General features: G+C 43.9%; 1 protein-coding gene across 1 annotated transcript in view; it reads right to left on the reverse strand.

Annotated features, from left to right (window-relative positions):
* The window catches only part of pde1cb (phosphodiesterase 1C, calmodulin-dependent b), a gene marked incomplete at both ends in the record, with an annotated part of 313,514 nt that overhangs the window by 287,320 nt on the left and 940 nt on the right, over window positions 1-25,254 (reverse strand).

The following is a 25,254-nucleotide window of genomic DNA, read 5'->3' on the forward strand; positions in this document are numbered from 1 at the left end:
GCACCAAATCAAGCATCCAGACGCGGCCATGATCGTAGCTGGCGACTTCAATAAGGCAAATCTAAAAAAAGTGATGCCAAACTTCTACCAGCACATTACATGCACCACTTGGGGATGGAAGACGCTAGATCACTGCTACACTCCTTTCAAGAAGGGCTATAAGGCAGTAACGGCTCCTCCACTAGGTAAATCCGATCACAAAGCCATTTACCTCATGCCCGGATACAAACAAAGAGCCTGTGAGGCTGTTGTGTCGCGAGAGGTGAAGCAGTGGTCCGAGAGCTCAGAGGCCACGTTACAAGACGCACTGGATGACGTCGACTGGGATATGCTCCAGTGACGTCAGTGAATATGCGGATGTTGTGGTTAGCTTCATAGCAATGTTAGCTAACAGTATCGTCCCCCACGAAGACAGTTCAGGTTTTTCCAAACCAGAAACCGTGGGTTGACAACTCCATCTGAGTGGCCCTGAATGCTCGCACCGCTGCTTACAACTCGGGCCGAGCATCGGGAAATATGGACAAGTATAAGGCAACAGCTTATAGGCTACGCAAAGAAGTGAGGACTGCAAAACGGAAATATGCGAATAAGATGGAGACACAGATGGCCCAGAACGACACAAGAGGCTTATGGCGGGGATTATGAACGATAACTGATTAAAAAGTCAGCCCCTCCTCAATCGTGAGTGCCGATGCCTCTCTTGTGGATGAACTCAATTTCTTTTACGCCCGGTTTGGGGCGAGCAGTGGCGACGTTAGCTCACCGGCTGGCGACGTCACTGACGCGCCAGCTACCACGGCGGGGGGAGTTCATCCGCGGGGGGAACACACTCTCTCATTGACGGAACACAGCATGAGAAGAGCGTTTATGGGGGTAAATACTAGGAAAGCTGTAGGTCCAGCAACTGGCCCCCGGTGTTCAGCACTATATTCAATCTATCCCTGGCCGAGTCGGTGGTCCCTGCCTGCTTCAAGGTGTCCACTAAAATCCCTGTACCAAAAAAAAACTCCCCAGCAGACCGGTGGCACTCACCTCTGTGGTCATGAAATGCTTTGAGAGGCTGGTCAAGGATTACATCTGTGCCTCCCTCCCTAGTAATATGGACCCATTGCAGTTTTCATACAGGACAAACAGGTCCACTGACGATGCGGTCCCCCAGGTACTACACAACACCCTTTCTCACCTTGACAGTCAGAAGGGGGGCTATGTGAGATTGCTGTTCATTGACTATAGTTCAGCTTTCAACACCAAGCTGATCGATCTGGGTCTGAGCCCTGAGCGCCTGGATCCTGGACTTTCTGAGTGACAGGCCCCAGGCGGTCAGGGTGGGGGGTCATACCTCCAGTACAATCACCCTGAGTATCGGGTCCCCCCAGGGCTGTGTTCTCAGCCCCCTGCTGTATTCACTGTACACCGCTGCGGTCAGGCAAGCGCCTACGCACACACAATTCGCTGCATTCGCTCACACACAAACGGTCACATTAAACAAAATGGAAAGGACACTTTAAAGGAACGAGGAAAATAAAGGTCACTTTAAGAAAATAACTGATGTGGTTCTTGTATAGTATAGTTTAGATATAGCAAGTATAGCATAATGATATAGAGTAAAAACTGTATTGTATAGGAGTGTACATAGGACCCAGTGTCTTAACCTGTTAAGCTGTAGCCGTCTTTTCAGAAATCTCGCCTAAAGGTACATGCCTAAGTAAATGGAAGATTGCTCCACTTCTACAAGGCCAATTTGCATGTTCTTGAGTAAATTGTAATGAAAAAAAGGAGAATATAAATTATGATTTATTTTTGCATCTGTGCCGGTGAATAACAACATGTTACAATTGTGCAACCACCGAGCTCGCTCACTGAGCTCATTCACCACCTTCTTGAGATCAAGTGTAAAAAAAATCTAAGCAAATGAATAAAGGGAAGATGATTAAACAGAAGGATTTGTAGATACAGTAATAAATGATAATCGATTTTAATTATAAATCATATTTGACCTTGAACTTGACCTTGACCTTATTATGGCCAAATCATACATCTATGGATAGGGAAAAGGCTCCTCTTTCCAATGTCAGGGTTCAATCTGGATTTAGTCATTTTCTTTTGGTTTTACGATAAAAGAGATATAATTAGAATTTTTTTGATACATTCTTATTTTCGGTAAATCGTATAAAACATCGGTAAAAATTTAAATATACACTTTGACTGCTATTTTTATATGGTTATGGTCTTTACTCTTGGCAAAAAAATAAAATAAAAAAAACTCTTAACATCCGAGGACGATTTGTGATGCCACTTTGCCGACCTCTAGTGGCTCGGGTGTGCACTTCTTTTAATACAATATATAGATAGAATTAAAGCCCTATTTGTTGCCTGTCGAGGTGACAAAATCCATTCAGCGGTTCTCGAGTTACATGCCGATATGTGAGGCGTGCGGCCGTGCGCCAAAGTACACATTACCACCCCCGACTCCCCGGGCTCTCGCTCCGTCAATCATTTGGCGATCTTCAAATTTTTTGGACAGGCTTGTAGCCAATGGGTGTGGCTTTCCAATGATACCCCACATGGGGATCTAACACGGTCTCTATTGATCGATTTATTATAAAGAAAAGCAGGGTCCCCTTATAAGGGGACCTTACGGCTTAACAGGTTAAATCTGTATCTAATATTGTATTGCACTATCTCAGGACTTTAGCATGTCTATTTTATCATGCCTATTTTATGTCAATTTTATTACCTGTTTATTATATCTATTTTATTATTTAGTATTATTGCACAATCAAAGCGGGCATGGCCACCCGCATTTCACTGTATGCCCTGGTATGTACGTGACAAATAAACCTCTTGAATCTTGAATCTTGTCTACCTCCGGTCAATGGTCTCTAACTACACACCCACTCTAACTACAGCACCTACTGTCTGTGGAATAACAGTCAACTGCTTGAATATCAGGTAAGTGTAAATTCCACTATTGTAAATAAAATAATTTCTCACTTTGATGTCAAAAGTAGCAAATGTCTAGCCCAGGGGCGGATTTAGGATTGTAGGAGATCCGGGGCTTAGCCCAGACGGGCCCCCTTTTTTTTTTTTTTTTTTTTTGCAGGCAAGTGGTGGTTTGGAGGGGGTCAGGCACGACAGATTTTTTTTGAATTTAATGAACCTGTACATGCAATTTCCTGCAATATAGAGCCTTCAATCTTGACCAATAAAGCTGCTCTTTTCACTATAAAACTCAGTTAACCATAACGTAGTTATGGTTAGATTTATATATTGGGGGGGGATATATCATATTTTTCATATAATCAAAAAGTGGTGGAGCAAGATCATACCTTTGCTCCCCCAAGTTCAATAGTGGGAGAGCAGAGATGCTCCGAATGCTCTTATGGCCAGGCGTCTATGATTCACTGATACAAAGTAAAATAGTGCAGTGCAATAAAATAGTTAGTAAAATAGAATAAAATAATGCAATAGTGCATTGCAATAAAATAGTTATCGTATTTTTTCGGGAGGCCGGTAAGGAGTGCATTACAGTAGTCGAGTTGGCTTGAGATAAAGGCATGGATCTGGTTTTCAGCGTCCTTTTGATTTATAAATGGCCGTACTTTAGCTATGTTTCTACGGTGGAAGAATTAAGTTTTTGTCAACTTGTTGATTGTGATTTAAAGCTTAGGTCTGAGTCTACCATAACACCAAGACTTAACTCACTCAAATACAGTTAGCAGCTGGATAGACCACAGATGGAAATTAGCTTCTGCTAAATCTGGTGCAAACATATTTTCATGTAACAATGATGAATTGTAAAAAAAAAAAAGAAAAAAAAATAATAATATATATATTTATTTTTATTTTTTTTAAATAGATTCGGGGCTTTTCAGAATACATCCGGGGCTTGAGCCCAGGTAGCCACCCCCTAGCTCCGCCCCTAGCCCAACTTACCCTCTGCACGTCGTCCTAAAAGGTGAAATATGGCATCAATATGCACCCAAAATCTAACTAAAATCCCTTTAAAAAATATCCAATGAATTAGGGCCGGCTACGTGGCGTAGTGGGCAAGGCGCTCGCCACGAATGCGGAGACGCTGGGCTCGCCTGTTCGAGCCCAGCGCTCCACATTGCTTTCAGTTTAGCTGGTCGTTCATACTAATACACATTGGCCGTATTAGGGGGTGGGAAACTGATGGGTGGGGATCGGGCGTTGTGGACAGCGACTCCTACAGGTCGGTTGGTGCGCCTGCGCAGTAGAATCAGGAAGTGTCGGGGCAGCGTGAGCCTCCCACGCGTTACTCCTCGCCACTGAGAGATTGAGCTGCGCAGGTGAAAAGATGCGACTGCTGTTACCTCAAGTACCGGAGGGGACTTGTGCTATGTATGACTTAGTCCACATTGCAGCCGGCTTGTGGGAGGCAAGAGACAGCGTTCGTGACAGGGGAGGGTTGAATTGGATGATACGAAATTGGGATGGGAGAAAATATAGAAAATGGGAGAAAAAGTGGATACAAAAAAAATCCAATGAATATGTCCTTTGTAAGACCCAAAACATTGCAAAGTTGTCAATCAAATAAGCCTCCCGTGGATGGATATATACAGTTTTATATGCCATTCCATTCATTTGGGAGCTCTCAGGTCTGCATATATTTCCTGAATAGTTTAACATGCCATTCATTTGGGAGCCCTCAGGTCTGCATATCTTTCCAGAGCTGATGACGGAAGTACCCCCAGAGAGCAACGTGTCACTTCCTGTGTGTCTCAGGAGCCAGTGCCCTAATACAGGGAAACAGTGGAACACATGTGTGATTCATTGTGTAGCACCTTTAAGTTGTGAGTTCTTTATCTCATTGTATGAAGTATAATGACAATAAAGACTATTTAGAATTCTATTCTATTCTTCTACTTTATAAAAATATATAGAATATCTCTATTGGCTGAAAGGTTTTAAGTAACTTTTGGTAGCTTGTAGTTACGCTTGTATAACAGCTATTTTCACCTAAGTCTGGGTAACAGTACTGTATATTTCGTATATGTCACAAATGTAACAGTACTATATACCTGTATGTCATGTATGTCCCTATGTCATAAATGTCAGGATGTCATGTATGTTGTGTATGTCATAAATGTCACTATGAATTGAAAATGGGGGACCCTAATGTAAACAAGACAAACGACTTTCTCTGGTCTGCATCCCCTTAACACATCCTGCGCCAAATACGAGTTTACTCGTTATTGCCCGCCAATCTAATAACACCAACAACGAGTTTACTCATTTTTATGATCGTTATTTCCTTTATTCGCTATTGGCATTCATAATTCATCCAGGAAGGCTCGGGGAGCCAGCTGGACTCTGTCTGATATTGCAACGCCTCAATACCGCCGCCTGGTGGATTTCGGGCGAGTTGCACTCCACTCTAAACCGGATGTGGCGCTCTGTGCATCAGGGAAAAATTTCCGGCAGAGCTATCTTGTTACGTGGATCCTGTGAGGATTGGTCCGTTGCCGAACGCACACTTCTAGGTCAAGTACCAATTACCATCACGCACCTGATGTGTGTTCTAATCAGCGCTCCAGAGGCTTCATATACTGGGACCTTCTTTCAATCGTTGTCGGGTCGTTTTGAGTACTACTGCTTTGAATACTACTGCTTCTGCCTGCCTTCCCCCCGTTGTTGTGCCTCGTCTACTTTCCCTCCAGGACATCTTTGGATTGCCGCTGGTGAATATCTTGATCCTCCGTTTGGAGCTGCGCCTCGTTGCTCGCTTTACGCGCTTGCGCTTTGGTGAGTTTTGGAACCAAACCCTTTTTGGATTATCTGTTTTGTGTGTTTGGATAACACTGAAGAGTATCGTTTTTGTTTGCACTGGACTCAGCTAGATTGTGTGTTTTGGATAACACTGAAGAGTATCGTTTTTGTTTACACTGGACTCAGCTAAATTGTGTGTTTTGGATAAACACAGAAGAATTACCGTTTTGTTTTGTTCTGGACTCAGCTAAGGGAGGACTGAACTGCACTGCCTCTGTGTACTGTTGGACTGTTGTTGATCTCTCTCTCTCCGTTTCCACTCCGAGTTGGAGCTGGGAGTATCTGCAGAGCCGCAACAGCGTCTACGCCGATTCCCCACCTCTAACACCGGGAGGATCTGCAGAGCCGCAGATAACTCTGCCGAAGGCAGTCTCCTTTTTTGTTGTTCAGAATTGTTACTTGACTCTTTTTGATTCTGTAAATAAATACGCCCTAGTGTTTGGCTAACTGTGAACTACCTGTCTGTGCCGTGCTGTTGAGGTCGGTTTCAAACCCTAACAGATCCAGACAAACACCTCAAGTGCATTGGATCGCTTTCGAGACGCAAGAATCTTGGCGTTTATTGCGTCGTACAAAAACGGAAAATAGATCTAGCAGATCGAAATCAAATAATTGGAATTTTTTTTCTACAGACTCATCGGCCACATCTAACGTTAATTCCAGCTTGATGCATTTATTTCATTGCAATCCATCTCATCAACGTATGATGTTGTACTTTCCTTCACGCATGATGGAGCATAATGTATAGCGATCATATGCATTTGAATTTTTTAATATAGCGTGTATAGGAACGAAACACCCAATAGATTATGTATAATATGCGTCGGGCCTATAACTCGCGTTCTAGGAATTACTGCTCTACACTCTAAAAACATACTTATATTCACAACGGTACTAACACGACAATGTATGAATGGACAACGTTCCCACATCCGGAACGATAGATACCCGATGTTGAATGGGCCATAGTAATGTCAATATAGCTATAATATTTAAAAAGTTATAGCCCTGCAAAGAAGGTGAGCGACTCCATAGGTTTACAGCACTGGCAGAGAGTGGTATAAGATGGGCAAACTGTGTGGCAGACAATGTGTTAACAATTGTGTGTATTGAGCCGTACTGTATTGTACCCATTCTGCAATCTGTTAAATAAAGTTTTCATTCATTCATTCATTCATTCATTCATTCATTCATTCATCCATTCATTCATTCATTCATTCATTCATTCATTCATTCATTCATTCATTCATTCATTCATTCATTCATTCATTCATTCATTCATTCAGTCATTGCACTCCTGTAACAGCACTTACTGACAGATTATGTTAATGCTATTTATGTGAACGTGCTGTATCCAACCAACTTACTGCTTATATCTTACAGAATGACCTCCTAGACCCTAATCAGTCAGGCTTCAGGACTGGTCACTCCACAGAGACAGCCCTCATTGCAGTCACAGAGGCACTTCACTTAGCAAAAGCGAAAGGCCTCTCCTCTGTCCTGATTCTCCTAGATCTATCTGCAGCCTTCGACATAGTCAACCACCAGATCCTCCTCGCGGCCCTCGCAGGAATGGGAGTGGCTGGCTCTGCGCTGACATGGCTGTCATCATACCTCAATGACCGCTCCTACCAAGTGTCATGGAGAGGGACCCTGTCGGCCACCCGCTCCCTGCGGACGGGTGCCCCCCAGGGCTCGGTTTTAGGACCTCTTCTCTTCTCCCTCTACACTAAAGCACTGGGTAACATTATCACGTCTCATGGCTTCTCCTACCATTGTTATGCCGACGATACTCAACTCTTCCTCTCCTTCCCTCCCTCAGATATCCACGTCTCTGAGCGGATCTCGGCCTGTCTTTCCGACATCTCCGCCTGGATGACGACCAACCACCTCAAACTGAACCTAAGCAAAACAGAATTGCTCCACCTGCCGGCCAAATCCTCCCCCCTGACCTACCTTTCCATCACAGTCGAGAATGCAGCTGTGACTGCGTCCCCGACCGCCAAGAACCTTGGTGTTGTCCTCGACGACCAGTTGAACTTCTCTGCTCACATCGCAGCGACAACCAGAACCTGCCGATTCCTCCTGAGCAACGTCAGAAGGATCCGCCCCTTCCTGACAAAAGAAGCCACCCAACTCCTCGTCCAATCAACAGTCATCTCCCGCCTCGACTACTGCAACGCACTGCTCGCTGGCCTCCCGGCCACTGCCACTAAGTCTCTTCAACTCATTGAGAACGCAGCGGCCCGCCTGATCTCAAACCTACCGAAGTCGGCCCATGTCACCCCACTTCTTAGGGACCTGCACTGGCTCCCCATTGCTGCACAAATCCGCTTCAAGGCCCCATACCGTGCGGCAAAGGGAACCTCTCCCGCCTACCTCCGGTCAATGGTCTCTAACTACACACCCTCAAGACCCCTACGCTCTGCATCTTCTGGCCGCCTCAGACCTACTCCTATCCAAGCTCCGCGAGGGTCATCAAAGAGAAGTCGCCTATTCTCAGTCCTTGCCCCACAATGGTGGAATGAACTACCCACCCCAGTTAGGACAGCCGAAACACGTCCAATCTTTCGCCGTCGACTAAAGACGCACTTCTTCAACCATTATCTGAATTAAAAAAGAAAGAAGACAAAAAATCTAACCCTAACTAACCATACTGTCATGCACTTGTCCTAATAAACTAACCTACACTGTAGCACTCAACACTTTGATGAACATTGTTACTCAGCTGATAGAGTTGTGCCCTTCCTGATGGCTTGTTGTACAGAACTTGTAAGTCGCTTTGGATAAAAGCGTCAGCTAAATGACTAAATGTAAATGTAAATGTGAATGTGAAGGAGTGGCTGGGCGGGTTGTATTGTTCACGCCCAGTACTTGACCTGCGAAGGTGTTACATTCTAGACTATCTTTGACAGCCGTTATCTCTGCTTGCTGCACTAAGTGGTAAGATTCAAATTAGGATATAGTCTTCAAATATTTTCAGATTTCAAAGTATCACACATCATTTGAAAGCTTAAATGCCGTACTTTCACAATCTGTAGAAATCTGGAAAATGACGATGGAGACATGTGGTCACAAGCGCTGGACGCGGTCACGTATTGGCGGCTCTAAATTAATTATTAACAATGTTATTTACCGGTAAGTTCAAGTTTCAAGTTTCAAGTTTCTTTAATAGTTGTCATACAGAAGTACAGAATAGTTTTATACAAAATGCTTCTTACTGTTACGCTCCAGAGACTGTGCTAGACAAGATAAGTATGAAATAAAATAGTATAGCATGTAAATTAGAAGTACAAATAGAGGTCACAGTGTTCAGTATAGACATTATGTACAATGGTAATTGGTTATGAGAGCATGATATATTTGAAATGTTCATCAGTACGTTACTGGGTAGTGGTGTAGGACAACAAGCTGTTTTTGATTAGAGATGGGCATAAAAAAAAAAAAAAAAACATTCCCAGATTGATTGATTGTATGATGCACTCGATTAGTGACCGATTAAGCGTGGAGGGAAATCTATTCTTCTTAAAAAGCATGGCAGCAACAATGACAATGCACAGCAATATACCAGATGTGTAATGATTATCATCAATTAAAACAGTCACAGTTACCATTTGATATTAAGAATTTTTTCACAACTAACAAACACGTTGTAACAAAAGAGCATTCACTAATTTCTACACTCTTGTGTGTGTTGCATAGCCAGACCTCTCTCCACGCTATGTTAGCGATGTGCCACCACAGGAGAAAACCCCAGACCTCTCTCCACGCTATGTTAGCGATGTGCCACCACAGGAGAAAACCCCAGACCTCTCTCCACGCTATGTTAGCGATGTGCCACCACAGGAGAAAACCCCAGACCTCTCTCCATGCTATGTTATCGCTGTGCCACCACAGGAGAAAACCCCAGACCTCTCTCCATGCTATGTTATCGCTGTGCCACCACAGGAGAAAACCCCAGACCTCTCTCCACGCTATGTTAGCGCTGTGCCACCACAGGAGAAAACCCCAGACCGTACAGAGCGTTGAAGCAAAGCTAAGATTCAAGAGGTTTATTTGTCACATACCACGGCATACAGTGAAATGCGGGTGGCCATGCCCACTTCGATTGTGCACAAATACAATAGTAAGTCAAATAAGTGAAGATAAGAAAAATAGACATAAAATAGACATGTTAAAAGTCCTGAGATAAATGCAATACAATGTTAGCTGCGAATTAAAGGCACGGGGTCCTATGTAATAATAATAATAATAATTGATCAAATTTATATAGCGCCTTTCATAGAACCCGAGGTCGCTTCACAATCAGGACAAAAAATAGGGCAAGGAAAATTAGGGGGGGGGGGGGAGAGGGGATGAGGGAAGGTAGGGGATAATGGACCTAATCTAATCTAAACTAACTGATGGGGAAAAGCCTTGGTGAAGAGGCTACTACTATACAATATACAGTTTTACTCTATATCCCTATGCTATACTTGCTATTACTAACTACAAGAACCACAACAGTTATTTCCTTAAAGTTAACTTTTTTTGTTCTCCTTCCTTTAAAGTGTCCTTTTCTTATGTGTTTAAAGTGACCTGTGGTGCGTTTGTGTGTGAGCGAGTGCAGAATGTGTGTTGTGTGTATGTGTGTGTTTATGTGTGCTTGTGTGTGGAGAGATCAAAGCTTTGTCATATTGGAAGTAGTCTCTCAAGACAGACACGTTGGCTCCCGCAATTTCCAAATGCTTTCGCCTAACGGTCTGTAATTCAATTAGTAGTAAATGAGGCAGATATCAGGTCATATTTTCACCACAATAACAGAGGACGCTGTTTGATGACGTTGTGAAGGAGCGTGGGATCATGGAAGTTGTTGTCTTCATTGTTAAAATGCACTTCTTTGCTTTTAGCTAGATTGAGAATAAAAATGTGCCTGACATGGTTTGAAAGCTACTGGGGTACATCACCCAAATCTCGTATTATATATAATACAAATCTTATTAATCACGGAGTTGATAAGTAGCTCAAAAGTGTTAGCACAGCAAAGCTAATGCTACCCGTTTCATGTAGGTGAATGGAAAATGCTGGCGCCATTAGTGCCATACTCCAGGAGATATAGTTAAATAAAATTAAAAACACAGAACCTAGCTTGTAAATGTCATGTATTATGTTGTAGTACTGGAGTTACCAATAGGTGGTGCTGTAACATTGCATATGCCAGTATATTTAAATTGAGGTTACACAAGTAAGGTAAAAAAAAGTCCACAAAGCCTAGAACGAGCCTAGAAGGTCATCTGGCCGAAGACTGGATAGTCTGGAGTCAAAGGTTTGAGAAGTATTTCGTTGTGAGTGGAATCGCGGAGCAGTAGGATAAAGTAAAAGGTGGCATATCGTGCAGCGAAGGGAACGGCTCCCGTCTAGCTCCGGTCAATGGTCTCTAATGTTTTCCACTGCATGGTACCTCTACTCTACTCTACTCTGCCTTTTCGGTTTTCCATTGCCAAAATTTGCGGATGGTACCTGGTACCGGGTACTTTTATTTTTTTTTACTTCATTTTTTAGCGTTTATCGCTTTTTCTGGTCAAGCATGACCGACAGAAACAGGTTGAATGGGATATAGATCAGGGGAAGACACTCTGAGAAAATACGGCGAGTCCGGGAGTCGAACTCGTGTACCCCAGATCCGTGACGCGCACGGTTGTCCCCGACGCCGAAATAGCGCCGAGATACGTGGTGAGCTACTGGAGCTCCCCACCGGGTACTTTTTTAGTACCGGCTTTCTCGAAGTTCCAAGCTGGTAGAAGTGGTACCAAAAAAATTACGTGAAACACTGCAGACCACTGATTGGTCAGAAGAGAGAAGCGGCATACGTTGTAGCGTCTGCACAAAAACAGAAACCCGCCATCTTTAATGCCTCGCATAGGATTCATTATTTGTTTGCAGCAGGAACAAGTGCAATAAACAAAAAAGGATACATTCACTGTGTATTCTGCCTCATTTATTGATGAAACAAAACCAACATCAACACAATTTACCACAGAGCGGAGAGTTTACTCTCACAAAAAGATTGCTGATTTGTTAGTTTTACCGTTAGCATTGTGGCTAGCGTACATAGCGTGCACAGATCAATATAACTCGATAACGAAGTACCAGGTACCTAAAGCGAGTAGAGTAGAGTAGGGTCGAGTCGAGTAGGTACTATGCAATAGAAAAGAGGCATAACTAGACAGCCTCAAGACCCCTCCGCTCTACATCTTCTGGCCGCCTCAGACCCACTCCTATCCGAGCTCCGGGAGGGTCATCAAAGAGAAGCAGTCTATTCTCGGTCCTCGCTACACAATGGTGGAACGAACTTCCCACCACAGTTAGGACAGCCGAAACACGACCAATCTTTTACTGTTGACTAAAAACTCACTTCAATCTATAATTATTTTTCAAAACACTAACCTTACCGTCTATCATGCACACTTCCTACTATACTAATATGTCTCTACTACTATGCACTCAACACTGCAGCGCCCAAGTTTCAACACTGTTTGATGAACATTGTTACTCAGCTGAAAGAGTTGTACCGTTCCTGCTAACCTGTCGTACATAACTTGTAAGTTGCTTCGGATAAAATTGTCATCTAAAATGACAAAATGTGCTTTACTCCATGTCGCTGGAGACGACGCCATTAAGGTATTCAACACGTTTCGGTTTGATGACGATGATGATGACCTTGTAGTGTGAAAAAACCTCCATCGATGCATACGTGACGGATCTGAATGATGAAACCAAAGACTGGGAACTTGGAGACTTAAACAAGTCATTGATAAGAGACAGAGTGGTATGTGGTAGAACATCAGATCCCGTTAGGCAGACTGCTCAGAGAGCCGAAGCTAACACTACAGGGAGCAGTAGACATTTGCAGAGCTAGTGAAGCTTAAAAAGCCATGTTAACCCATTCCCTGCCACCACTTTGATAATCTTATACCATTCTCTGCCAGTACTGTAAGTCTATGGAGATGTTCACCTTCTTTGCAGGGCTATAACTTTTTAAATTGTATTGCTAAATTGACATTACTATGGCTCATTCAACATCGATTATATATCGTTCAGGATGTAGGAACGTTTTACTTTTTCATTCACACATTCGAATACGCAAATACGTCTAGAGTATAAATATGTTTTCTGCAGTATTTCCTAGAACGTGAGATATAGACATAAATGCATATATTAGATTATCAAATGCCGTTTGATACCGATCAACGTTATATTAAAAATGTCAACTGTACATGGTCCTAAACGTTATGACTGATCATCTGCGGGTGAACGGAGGGGGGGGGGGGGTTGTTTATAATTCCGTGACCGACGTTAAATGATTTATGTAGTATGGGTGATATATAGATCAGAGCAGTTTGTATCGAAAATGATAAAGAAAAACGTTGAAACTCACGGCAGCTTCCTCGTAGCGTTGGGCGATGAGAGTGGAGCAAACAGATCCCAATTATGTGATGTGGATCGATGCGATCCAGTTCCGGTTTGTATAATACTAATATACGCCCAAATCATGTGTATTATTGAGTTATGGCAAAGATCCATATCCACGGTGTGTGTCTTGAGTCCAGGGACGATAAACGAGTGGCCGGACGGAATAGGGAGACGCACCGGGATCACAAGAGATCCACTTCCGGTTGCAACTCGCCGATCAGCCACCAGGTGGCAGTATTGAAGCGTTGCAGAGTTGTGCTGAGTCCTGCAGCATATGACAAGGCTCTGTGAGTGAAATATGAATACCATGTCGAAAATATGAAATATTGATCAGAATCACGTCGTACGCCGTTATTGGCAGAATTCGCATGAACTTGAAACCCGTCGTACGACGTTATTGGCGGGAAAAGGGTTAAGAGACTGAAGTTCCAGTTCAGAAGATTCATGAACAAAAAACAAATGGAAGAAAGGAGAGACCAAGAGCAAAAAGAAAGAAAGTGAAACGACTAGCAGACTGTGGAAGGTGTGGGTATGAGCCGTACAGCCAAACCTGTAACTCGCGTCACCGAAAACAACCGCTATGCAAAAATGTGTAACAGGTCGAGGACAGACGGTGACGAAAAATACAAGGAATAGAACGCAACTGTCACGATATGGTGTGGTGGGATAGGAACCAGGAGCAGACAAGACGAAGGTGGGCAGAGAGTCCAAGGGTTTTTTAATATCATAAGAATAATAAACAGAACAAGGGTAAATAAAAACTAAACAACAAAAACAAAACCTCTCAGTAAAAACAAACTACTCACCAGAACATCAAACACGTGAAACACTTACTTGGAACATAGACAGTGCAACATAGACAGTGCAACAGAGACAATGGACCGACACAGAAAACAGGAAACAAGGAACTCAAATACACAGGAACAAATGACAAACGAGAAACACCTGGGATGATTACAACTGGAGACACGGCCCTGGTTCAACTAAGTCGATCAAAAGTCCCATTATCCATATTCAATGAACCCGGTGTTTGAATCCGGGCTTTCCCTGTTCCTCGAACGCTGATTCAGTCTTGTTAATTCGAACCAGACTTGATACTCAGGATAATTGCGCGCGGCCGCCTCACCTGAAAATACAGCAGGTGTCGATCGCAGAAATCCTGATTTTCTAACGGCATTGATTGATTTAAAACTTTATTAACAGATTGCAGAATGGGTACAATACAGTACGGCTCAATAGCCTCGCCGACCAGTTAAATGCATAATCTATAGGCAAATCTTAAGTCCCTCATTACCCCAATCAATCAGATTATATTTCTTTAAATGTGCCTGCTGGCAGTAGGCTTAATGGAATGAATAATCGAATGAGATCTTGCTAGCAAAAATAATTAGTTCAACTCTTTCAGAATAAGTAGATAAAAACAAGCCCAAAGATCTAATTGATACGAATTAATAGATACTTATGAGGATATCTGTACTGTATGTGCTCGGCTTAGGTATCATGTACTTTATATATAAACAAAGTTTTCAAGGCGCGACCCCCGAAATAACGTGTCAGAGAGGCTTGGAGGGAGGCTATACAGTTTCACTATTAATCAGGTTTTAATCTGTTTCGGACATCATCCATACATGCATTGAATTGATTAACCTTTGGTTTATACCAGTGACACCTCATGCATGTTCATCATCAGATAACAGTGCTTGAACAGATAAATGCATTTTCTCAAATTCATTCGTCAAAACGTCAAAGGCTCATTCAATTTATCAAGTCACGTCACGTCATCAAATCCGTCAAACAGCGCATCTCCTCATATATTTTAAACCCAGTTACAATATCACAATAACGTGTTAGTGACAGTGATACAATTCAACAATCCACAGATTCAGATTCCTCGTAATTCATAATCCACAGTCCACGCATAAAGACGCTTCGATTTATGCTTGAATGAAACACAATCCGGGCGCTCCGTTAAGCAAATACATCAACAGCGGAGAATATGAAACGAATCAGAGCCAAACACCCAATAGGTTTCATTCATTAAAAATATCCCCACGGGATTCACATTTGCAATGCTCCGCGTTATTAAAATAACGATGCACATAGTGTGTGTATCGCACCTTGCGAGCGCTGTATATTATATGACGTGCATTATTTAGGACAAAGTAAATTTATTATCAGCATTTTAGGTCTATTATTTTACATTTCAAAAGCCCCCTCTAGAAGAACGAAGCACAAAAACATAATTCAGAATGGTATAATGGGATCTAGACTGTTATAATTATTTCAGGAAGCGAGCTGCATTTATTTGCGAGGGTGTGGCCATGCAGGTTATCTTCTTCTTCTGGCGTGTGTCTTTAGACAGCTCCATTGAGGCAAACCAGGCCAACGTTTCATCGTCCAGTTCCATCAGACCGCGTTCTCCATACGGTAGCCGGTGATTGGGGCAACTGGTGATGATATGTTCCACAGTCTGTGCAGGGGCTCCACACTCGCATGAGGCACTGTCCTTGAGGCCCCACTTCTTCATTGAGCCACCGTAGCGTCCAACGCCAGTCCTTAGGCGGTTGAGGGTTGTCCACTGCTTCCGGGGCAAGTCCTGACCAGACCACAAGCCAAGCCTCTGCAGGCCAGGCGGTACATTTAAATGCAGGTTATCAAGCTAACTGAACTAAACCATGCACTGTAGCAGGTTCAAACTTTTTGATCTGTTGCCATAGCGATTTAGAAAATCCGACGTCGGGGAACGGAAAGGTCTGGCTTAAGTCAAGCTATCCTGAAAATTATCCGGCTAACTCAGTTAGCCAGGTACGAGGAACAGGGCCCTGGGAGGGGAAACAGACTGACAATGAACTACAAGAAACTACACAAGGAACTACAACTATGGACGACAAGACAAACACCAGACACTGGGACCAAACAAGCAGACTACAGACACTAAACGGAGAACCTAATACCAGACAATAACTACAAACACTAAGACCTAATACAAGACAGTAACACTAGACTAACAGAGGAACATGAAGAAGAGCAAGAGAGAGAAGGGGAGACAGAGAGCAAGAGAGAGAGAAGGGAAAGAACACTATGGGACAGAGAGACAAGGAACACACATACAGGGATGGGGAGAGGTAGAGCAGGGGAGAACAGTCCATGGACCGGTGGGACGTTACAGCAACACAGCGACAATGACATGTTCATACTTGAACTGAAAGAGACAAAGATGACTGGAAAGAAAGGTTGAAAATAAACGATCAGACACTCACAGTAATGATACAACAATACATAGTTCAAGTTTCTTTATTAGTTGTCATACATAAATACAGGATACTAAAAATAGATAATTATAAAAAGTATAATAAGTATAAAATAGAAAGTCAAGTACTTAAACAAGTGTAAACAAGACAAAATTTGTAATATACATATGTACAATATACAATGCAGAGTAGTATACAATATAAATGGGATGAGGTAGCTTGTGGTGGTAAGGTAAGGTGCAAGGCTTGGCTATGTGCAATGATGTATGAGTTGCCAATAAATATAAAGTGTGTTAGTGTCTAAAGTGTGTAAAGTGGGTGCTACAGTGGGTTGTCCATTTAAAGTGGGTGTGTACGTGTGGGTGTGTGTGCTGTGAGTGTGTTTGATGGTTTGTTACATAGTGTTAATTGTCATTGAGCATCCTGATGGCCTGGGCCCAGGAGTTCGAAACTTGTAATCCCTATTGATTGATTGATTGATTGATTGATTGAAAATCTTTATTAACAGATTGCAGAATGGGTACAGTACAGTACAGCTTAATACACACAATTGTTAAGGGGATGCAGACCAGAGAAAGACTTTCATCTTGTTTACATCAGGGTCCCCCATTTTCAATTCATAATGAGTTGAAATGAATGAATCCAAATCTGATCCGATCAGATAGGGATTAAAAGTTTTGAACTCCTGGGCCCTGGGGATAGAAGCTCTTTCTGAGTCTCTCTGTGCTTGCCATGAGACTCCGTTATCGCTTGCCTGACCGCAGCAGTTCAAAGAGGCAGTTGTTTGGGTGGCTAGAGTCTTTTATTATTCTATTAGCCTTATTCTTGCAGCGCTTGTTGTAAACGTCTTGGAGAGTGGGAAGCCCACCATCCAATTGTGCGTTCGACTGAATGGCCACTCTCTGTAGTCTGCTACGGTCTTTTGCGGTGCTATTCCCAAACTAGGAGGTGATATTGCCAGTTAGGATGCTCTCTATTGTGCATGAGTAGAAGTTCTTAAGGATCTTCTGGCTCACGTTGAACTTCCTTAGGCACCTACATACAGGTGCTGAGTGTAATGTCATATCCAAGAGAGAATTGCAAGCATTGACATTGATGTTCCCCCAGCCCTATCTTCCCACAGCCCTATGTTCCCCCAACAATATGTTCCCACAGCCCTATGTTCCCCCAGTCCTACGTTCCCACAGCCCTATGTTCCTACAGCCATTTGTTCCCACAGCCCTATGTACCCACAGCCCTATGTTCCCACAACCCTATGTTCCCCCAGCCCCATGTTCCCTCTCCTTTGACATAATATCCGCTCTACCTTTGAGTGGCACCTTCTCTGCTCTCCCCACAGAGATGGCAACCTCCACCCTCCTCTCAGCCCTTGCATCCTCCTTCGACAAGCTCTGTCCCCTCGTTGAGAAACCTGCCCGCCGTTCCCCACCCAGTCCATGGCTGACGGATGCAGTGAGAGAACAAAGACAGGTCCTGAGAGCGGCTGAGAGGAAGTATAGAAAGTCACGCCTCACTGCTGACATCGACACATATCACAACCTCTTGTTAACATTCTCCAAAACCATTACTAATGCCAAAGCTTCTTTCTTTCACCATAGGATCGAGGCCTCTGCCAAGAATCTTCGCAAACTGCATGCTACCATGTCCTCCCTCCTCACTCCCCCCCCCACCCCCTCCTCCCTGATCTTTTTCTGCCGAAGACTTTGCAATCTTCTTTGAGGAAAAAGTGGAGAACATCCGCAGCTCCTTCTCCCAACCCCCACCCATTCCAAACGCTGAATCGAGAACCTCATCCTTCACTCTGTCATCTTTCTCTCCCATTACAGAAGCCGAGACCCTGACACTGGTAACGTCAAACCGTCCGACTACATGCCAGCTGGACCAGCTACCCTCCCCACTCCTCCAGACCATAGCACCAGACATCCTCCCATTCCTAACTGCAACCATCAACTCCTCACTCAACTCGGGGGTGGTCCCCACCTCCCTAAAACAAGCCAGAGACACGCCCCTCATAAAAAAAAACAACCCTGAACCCGACCGTCATAGCCAACTATCGTCCTGTCTCTCTTCTCTCCTTCCTTTCTAAAACACTTGAACGTGCTGTATCCAACCAACTTACTGCTTATCTCTTACAGAATGACCTCCTAGACCCCAATCAGTCTGGCTTCCGGACTGGCCACTCCACAGAAACGGCCCTCATTGCGGTCACAGAGGCACTTCACTTAGCAAAAGCGAAAGGCCTCTCCTCTGTCCTGATTCTCCTAGATCTATCTGCAGCCTTCGATACAGTCAACCATCAGATCCTCCTCGCGGCCCTCGCAGGAATGGGAGTGGCTGGATCTGCCCTGACATGGCTGACATCATACCTCAACGACCGCTCCTACCAAGTGTCATGGAGAGGGACTCTGTCGGCCACCCGCCCCCTCCGGACGGGTGTACCCCAGGGCTCGGTCCTAGGACTCCTTCTCTTCTCCCTCTACACTAAATCACTGGGTAACATTATCACGTATCATGGCTTCTCATATCATTGTTATGCCGATGATACTCAACTCTTCCTCTCCTTCCCTCCCTCAGATATCCACGTCTCTGAGCGTATCTCGGCCTGTCTGTCCGACATCTCCGCCTGGATGACGACCAACCACCTCAAACTGAACCTAAGCTAAACAGAATTGCTCCACCTGCTGGCCAAATCCTCCCCCCTGACCAACCTCTCCATCACAGTCGAGAATGCAGCTGTGACCGCGTCCCGGACCGCCAAGAACCTTGGTGTTGTCCTCGACGACCAGTTGAACTTCTCTGCTCACATCGCAGCGACAACCAGAACTTGCAGATTCCTCCTGAGCAACGTCAGAAGGATACGCCCCTTCCTGACAAAAGAAGCCACCCAACTCCTCGTCCAATCAACAGTCATCTCCCGCCTCGACTACTGTAACGCACTGCTAGCTGGCCTCCCGGCCACTGCCACCAAGCCTCTTCAACTCATTCAAAACGCAGCACCCCGCCTGATCTCAAACCTACCGAAGTCGGCCCATGTCACCCCACTTCTTAGGGACCTGCACTGGCTCCCCATTGCTGCACGTATCCGCTTCAAGGCCCTTGACCTAGCATACCGTGCGGCAAAGGGAACCGCTCCCGCCTACCTCCGGTCAATGGTCTCTAACTACACACCCTCAAGACCCCTACGCTCTGCATCTTCTGGCCGCCTCAGACCTACTCCTATCCAAGCTCCCGGAGGGCCATCAAAGAGAAGCCGCCTATTCTCAGTCCTTGCCCCACAATGGTGGAATGAACTACCCATCCCAGTTAGGACAGCCGAATCCCGTCCAATCTTTCGCCGTCGACTAAAGACTCACTTCTTCAACCATTATCTGAAATGATATAAAAAAAAATCTAACCCTGACTAACCTTACTGTCATGCACTTGTCCTAATAAACTAACCTACATTGTAACACGCAACACTTTGATGAACATTGTTACTCAGCTGATAGAGTTGTACCCTTCTTGCTGTCTTGTCGTACAGAACTTGTAAGTCGCTTTGGATAAAAGCGTCAGCTAAATGACTAAATGTAATGTAAATGTATGTTCCCATAGCCCTATGTTAATACAGCCCTATGTTAATACAGCCCTATATTCCTACAGCACTATGTTCCTACATCCTTATGTTCCCAGAGCCCTATGCTCCTACAGCCCTGTTCCCCCAGCCATGTATGTTCCCACAACCCTATATTCATCCAGCCCTATCTTCCCCCAGCCCTACTGTATGTTCAGTTCACCCAGCCCTATGTTCCCCCAGCCATGTATGTTCCCACAACCCTATATTCTCCCAGCCCTATCTTCCCCCAGCCCTACTGTATGTTCAGTTCACCCAGCCCTATGTTCCCCAAGCCATATGTTTCTCCAGCCCTATGTTCCCGCAGCCCTATGTTCCCCCAGTCCTACATTCCCACAGCCCTATGTTCCTACAGCCCTATGTTCCCACAGCCCTATGTACCCACAGCCCTATGTACCCACAGCCCTATGTTTCCCCAGTCCTATGTACCCACAGCCCTATGTTTCCCCAGTCCTATGTTCCTACAGCCCTATGTTCCCAGAGCCCTATGTTCCTACAGCCCTATCTTCTCACAGCCCTATGTTCCCCCAGCCCTACTGTACTGTATGTTCACCCAGCCCTATGTTACCACATCCCTATGTTCCCCCAGCCGAGCCCTATGCTCCCACAGCCATATTTCCCTCAGTCCTACATTCCCAGAGCCCTATGTTCCCACAGCCCTACAGTATGTACCCACAGCCCTATGTACCCCCAGCTCTATGTTCCCCCAGCCCTACAGTATGTTCCTACAGCCCTATGTTCCCAGAGCCCTATGTTCCTACAGTCCTATGTTCCCACAGCCCTATGTTCCCAGAGCCCTATGTTCCCACAGCCCTATGTTTCCTCAGTTTAAAATGATAAAATGATACCTGGAAACCATAGAGGAAAGGTTTTACTTGTTACAAATTCATTAGCGTTGCTGGTGTAAGGACTTCTTGATCTTCTTGATGGGAGGAACATTTCTTAGAAATGGGGGAACACAGGGCTGTGGGAACATAGAGCCTAATTTTGGCAGATATCCTTGGGGGAACATAGGGCCTAATCTCTAAGGGGGAATCATTTCTTAGAAATAGGGGGAGATAGGGATTACCCCACTAGGGCAGAAGACCATGGTAAGAATATAAGCTGGTCTTTCAAGTAATAAAGCAAGACGCAAGTGCAATACTTGGACACGTGTCTAGTTTCAACTACGGATGGAGAAGAAGATGTATGGACTGGAAGAAAAGACAGAGACAGACATATTGAGTGAAGATGAGGATGTGTTCAGAGGACTGGGCTGAGATCACAGTAAACCCAGAAGTTTCACCAATGATACATCCACCCAGAAAGTTCCCTGTGGCCCTGGAAGAAAACAGACATTGAGAAGGAACTTAACACGGACGGAAAGCCTAGGTGTCCTAGAAAAGACAGACAGAACCCACAAAATGGGTCAGCAGCATGGTGACTACAGTACAACCTAAGACTAATCAGGATATGATTGATATGTGGAACACGGGGCTTAAACAAAGGAATAAAAAGAGAGCACTACCCTCTGAAAACAGTGGCGTGTTGCAGAGATGCCAAAGTCAAACAGTCGTTCTCAGTCGTGGATGCAAATCCAGCTAGATGAATAGAGCTTAAAAAAAGTCTCTCCATAAAGCTCCAGCTGGGCTGCAGAGGAGGTTATAATGAGACCTACAGGTGAGACACGAGGCCAGCAAGGATATGTACATTGCAGACGCATTAAGCCTTTCACTATCACACTATAGAAGGTTAACCTTTCACTACCACACTACAGACAATTAACCTTTCACTACCACACTATAGACCAGCGGTTCCCAAACTGTGGAGAGCCCTCTTGGGGGTGCGTGACATGAAAAGGCTAATGGCGGTGCTATGGTGTTATTTTACTAAGAAATATAACTAAGATACATTATTTCAAATAGGGATTTTCACTGTGTAAATCATGAAATTTACGAAATCTTTCTCTCTCTCTCTCTCTCCCTTCCACTCCCTCTCTCTGCCACCTCGCTCTCTCTTTCTGCAGGCCACTGCACTTGAAAATCCATGGAAATGCGTTTTGTTTTAGTTTGTTGGCCAATCTGTTTCTGAGCCTATGCCAGTAATTCTCATTTTGTTCTTTCGTGTGGTGAAGTATTTTATTTGTTGCAATTTGAGTAAAATGACTGGTGTTACCTACATTTTCGTTAATAACTGCTGCTTATTGATATAGCTGGTTAATTCTTGTGCGAGGATACTGTTTAATTGGTAACATATTATTCTCCCAATTTTTGTGAACGTGAGAGCTCATAGGCCTACTGCACTTTGGTATGTGTTCTTATTGGATTAAACCTGATGCCTTTAGTGTGCCTATGAATAGACTGTGTTGCATTTTTTATGTTGGGCATTGGGGGTGCGTCAGCTAGGTCGGGAGGTGACAGGGGGTGCATGGCCAAAAAGGTTTGTGAACCTTCTGTAGTGTGGTAGTGAAAGGGTTAACCGTCTGTAGTGTGGTAGTGAAAGGGAGAGAGTAGAGCCAGCCTGAAGGATCACTCACATGGCAATAAAATAAAATAAGAGGAGTTGGATGTGAGCTCATATAGATCGACAGTTGCCTGTTTCTGAAGAGAAGCGTCTACAATAAAAAAAATAATGCGGGTTGAGGAACTGAGACTCGCAAGAGAAGCAGCGCATAATGGGCGGCCTGAGTCACGACGCCAAGTCCCAAAGTCAACGCAGAAGTGCTGGACTTTTAGAGAGGAGTCGACATACTCTGTTGTGCAAAAATGTAAAAGCTAGTAGTGCCTGACAAGACGAGAGAAGAGATGGTCGAGAAAATACACATGAGGGAATAGTGAAGAGTAAAGAAGGAGCCAGAGGTATTCTGTTTTCACCTGGAGTGGAAACACGAGTCGGGGAGCTGTGCAACAAACATAGGAATCGATAATACAGGAGAAGCCCTTGAAACCTCATCCAGTCCCAGAGAGAGCATGTGGTCAAAAGTTGGAATGGATAGATATGAAAGTGAAGTGGTACTACAAGCAAGCGCATCATCACAGCTCTAAAGTTGATTATGTTTTGCCAGACATGGATGAAGTCATTTCACGTCTTTCCATTAATTAAGTCACGCGCCGTGATCCGCGAGCATTTGTTTTCTGGCCTACGTTTCTTTTCACCCAACCTCATACTATGCGGCTGGCTGAGCGTAGGTTGGGTTACCAGCCAGGACTGAGGCTGTTAGCTGAGTGCAGTGGGTGTTTAATATGATCTGCAGACGACACGGCAGGCTAAGCCACTCATACATTTACATTTGAGTCATTTAGCCTGACGCTTTTATCCGAGTTCTGTAGAAGTCAGCAGGAAGGGTACAACTCTGGCAGCTAAGGGTAAGTGGTGTTGTTTGTCTAGCAGTGCCAAATTTGAGTGCTTGCACTCTGAGTGCATAGTAGTATAGACATATTAGCATAGTAGGTAATATTATAGACATATTAGCATAGTAGGTAATAGTATAGGCATAGTAGCATAGTACACATACTGTAGTAATGTGTGTTTGCAGTTGACAGCAGAAGAGTAGGCAGGTTTCTACTGTCCTGACTGCGGTGGGAAGTTCGTTCCACCACCGTGGAGCGAGGACATAGAATAGCCTGCTTTGTTGACCACCCAGGAGTCCGAAGAGGAGTGGGTTTCAGGCGGCCAGAAGATGCAGAGTGTAGGGTTCTTGAGGGTGTGTAGTTAGAGACCACATTGACCGGAGGTAGGAGGGAGCCGTTCCCCTCGCTGCGCGGTATGCCAGGTCAAGGACCTTGAAGTGGCTTCGGGCAGCGATGGGAAGCCAGTGCAGCTCTCTGAGAAGTGGGAATTTACCATTTAATGTGATGTCCTCACTGAATTTATTACCATATTCTAAGCCAACTCTCATGTTTCTGCCTCTATCGCTCTGTGTCTCTTTCAGCCTCTGTCTGTGTGGCTCAATGAAGCCATCAGGCCTGCAATGGTGAACTTAGCTGGGGGCAGATTAATCAATCACTGTATACACTGTACTGTACGCTCATTTGACCATATCTAGGTTACTGTGTGGAAGTTTGGGGTAATAAATACAAGAGCACCCTACAGAACGGTTGAACCCTGATCAAAATAAAAAAGTACAGTAGATTTCATTATCTGTTCTTACGCACGCCTGGTGATACTAAATCCAAATTGAACTCGGCCATTTGAAAGAGATATATATATAGATAAATATGAGAATTGGCTATAATAATTTATACGCCTGCTATTCTATATTCTATAATAATATTTCAAATTGCATTGGTCCGGATGGGAGAATTCAGTACTGTATCTACAGAACCTTCTGTTTAATCATCTTCCCTTTATTAATTTCCTTAGATTTTTTGTACACGTGATCTCAAGAAGGTACTGAACGAGATCAGTGGCAGGTCTTCATGTCTGGTCATTATTAGCATGGTGTTATTCACTGTCAAAGATACAAAGAAAAATCATAATTCATATTCTCCTTAGTTTCATCACAATTTAAGCAAGCCTAGTATCCATCAATATGTATCTATTTTAAATAAATGAATAATACATACCAAAAAAGTGCCTTACAGACACCGTTCACCACACGGTCGGCGATGTACAGACACCCAAACTTTCACAATTTCCTGCAGAATTGTCATAATCACAGCCTATCATGCAATTAGCATGTACAATAATGCTATATATACCTTATATATATATATATATATATATATATATATATATATATATATATATATATATATATATATATATATATATATATATATATATATATATATATATATATATATATATATATATATATATCCACATCCACATCCACATCCTGCATATAATCCTTTTTACATACCTGTTGATACTATATCTATATCTGTACATATCCCTTACCTAATCTTACTAGTAGTTACGCTGCTGACCAGTACGACTTACTACCATAGTCTTTATACCTGTATCACTGTACATATTACACGACAACTCTATACATACATCTGATTAGCACTATTACTCAGTAGTACTAATTCTATATTTTATACCCAGTTTAATCACCTGTACATTGTATATTACTATTGCACTTTACTTTTACATTTGCACTCTGGTTGGATGCCAAACTTCTTTTTGTTGTACTGTACTTGTGCTGTATCATGACAATAGGTT

The sequence above is a fragment of the Notolepis coatsorum genome (genome assembly GCF_963971535.1).
Source record: "Notolepis coatsorum genome assembly, chromosome: 13".
NCBI lineage: Eukaryota > Metazoa > Chordata > Actinopteri > Aulopiformes > Paralepididae > Notolepis > Notolepis coatsorum.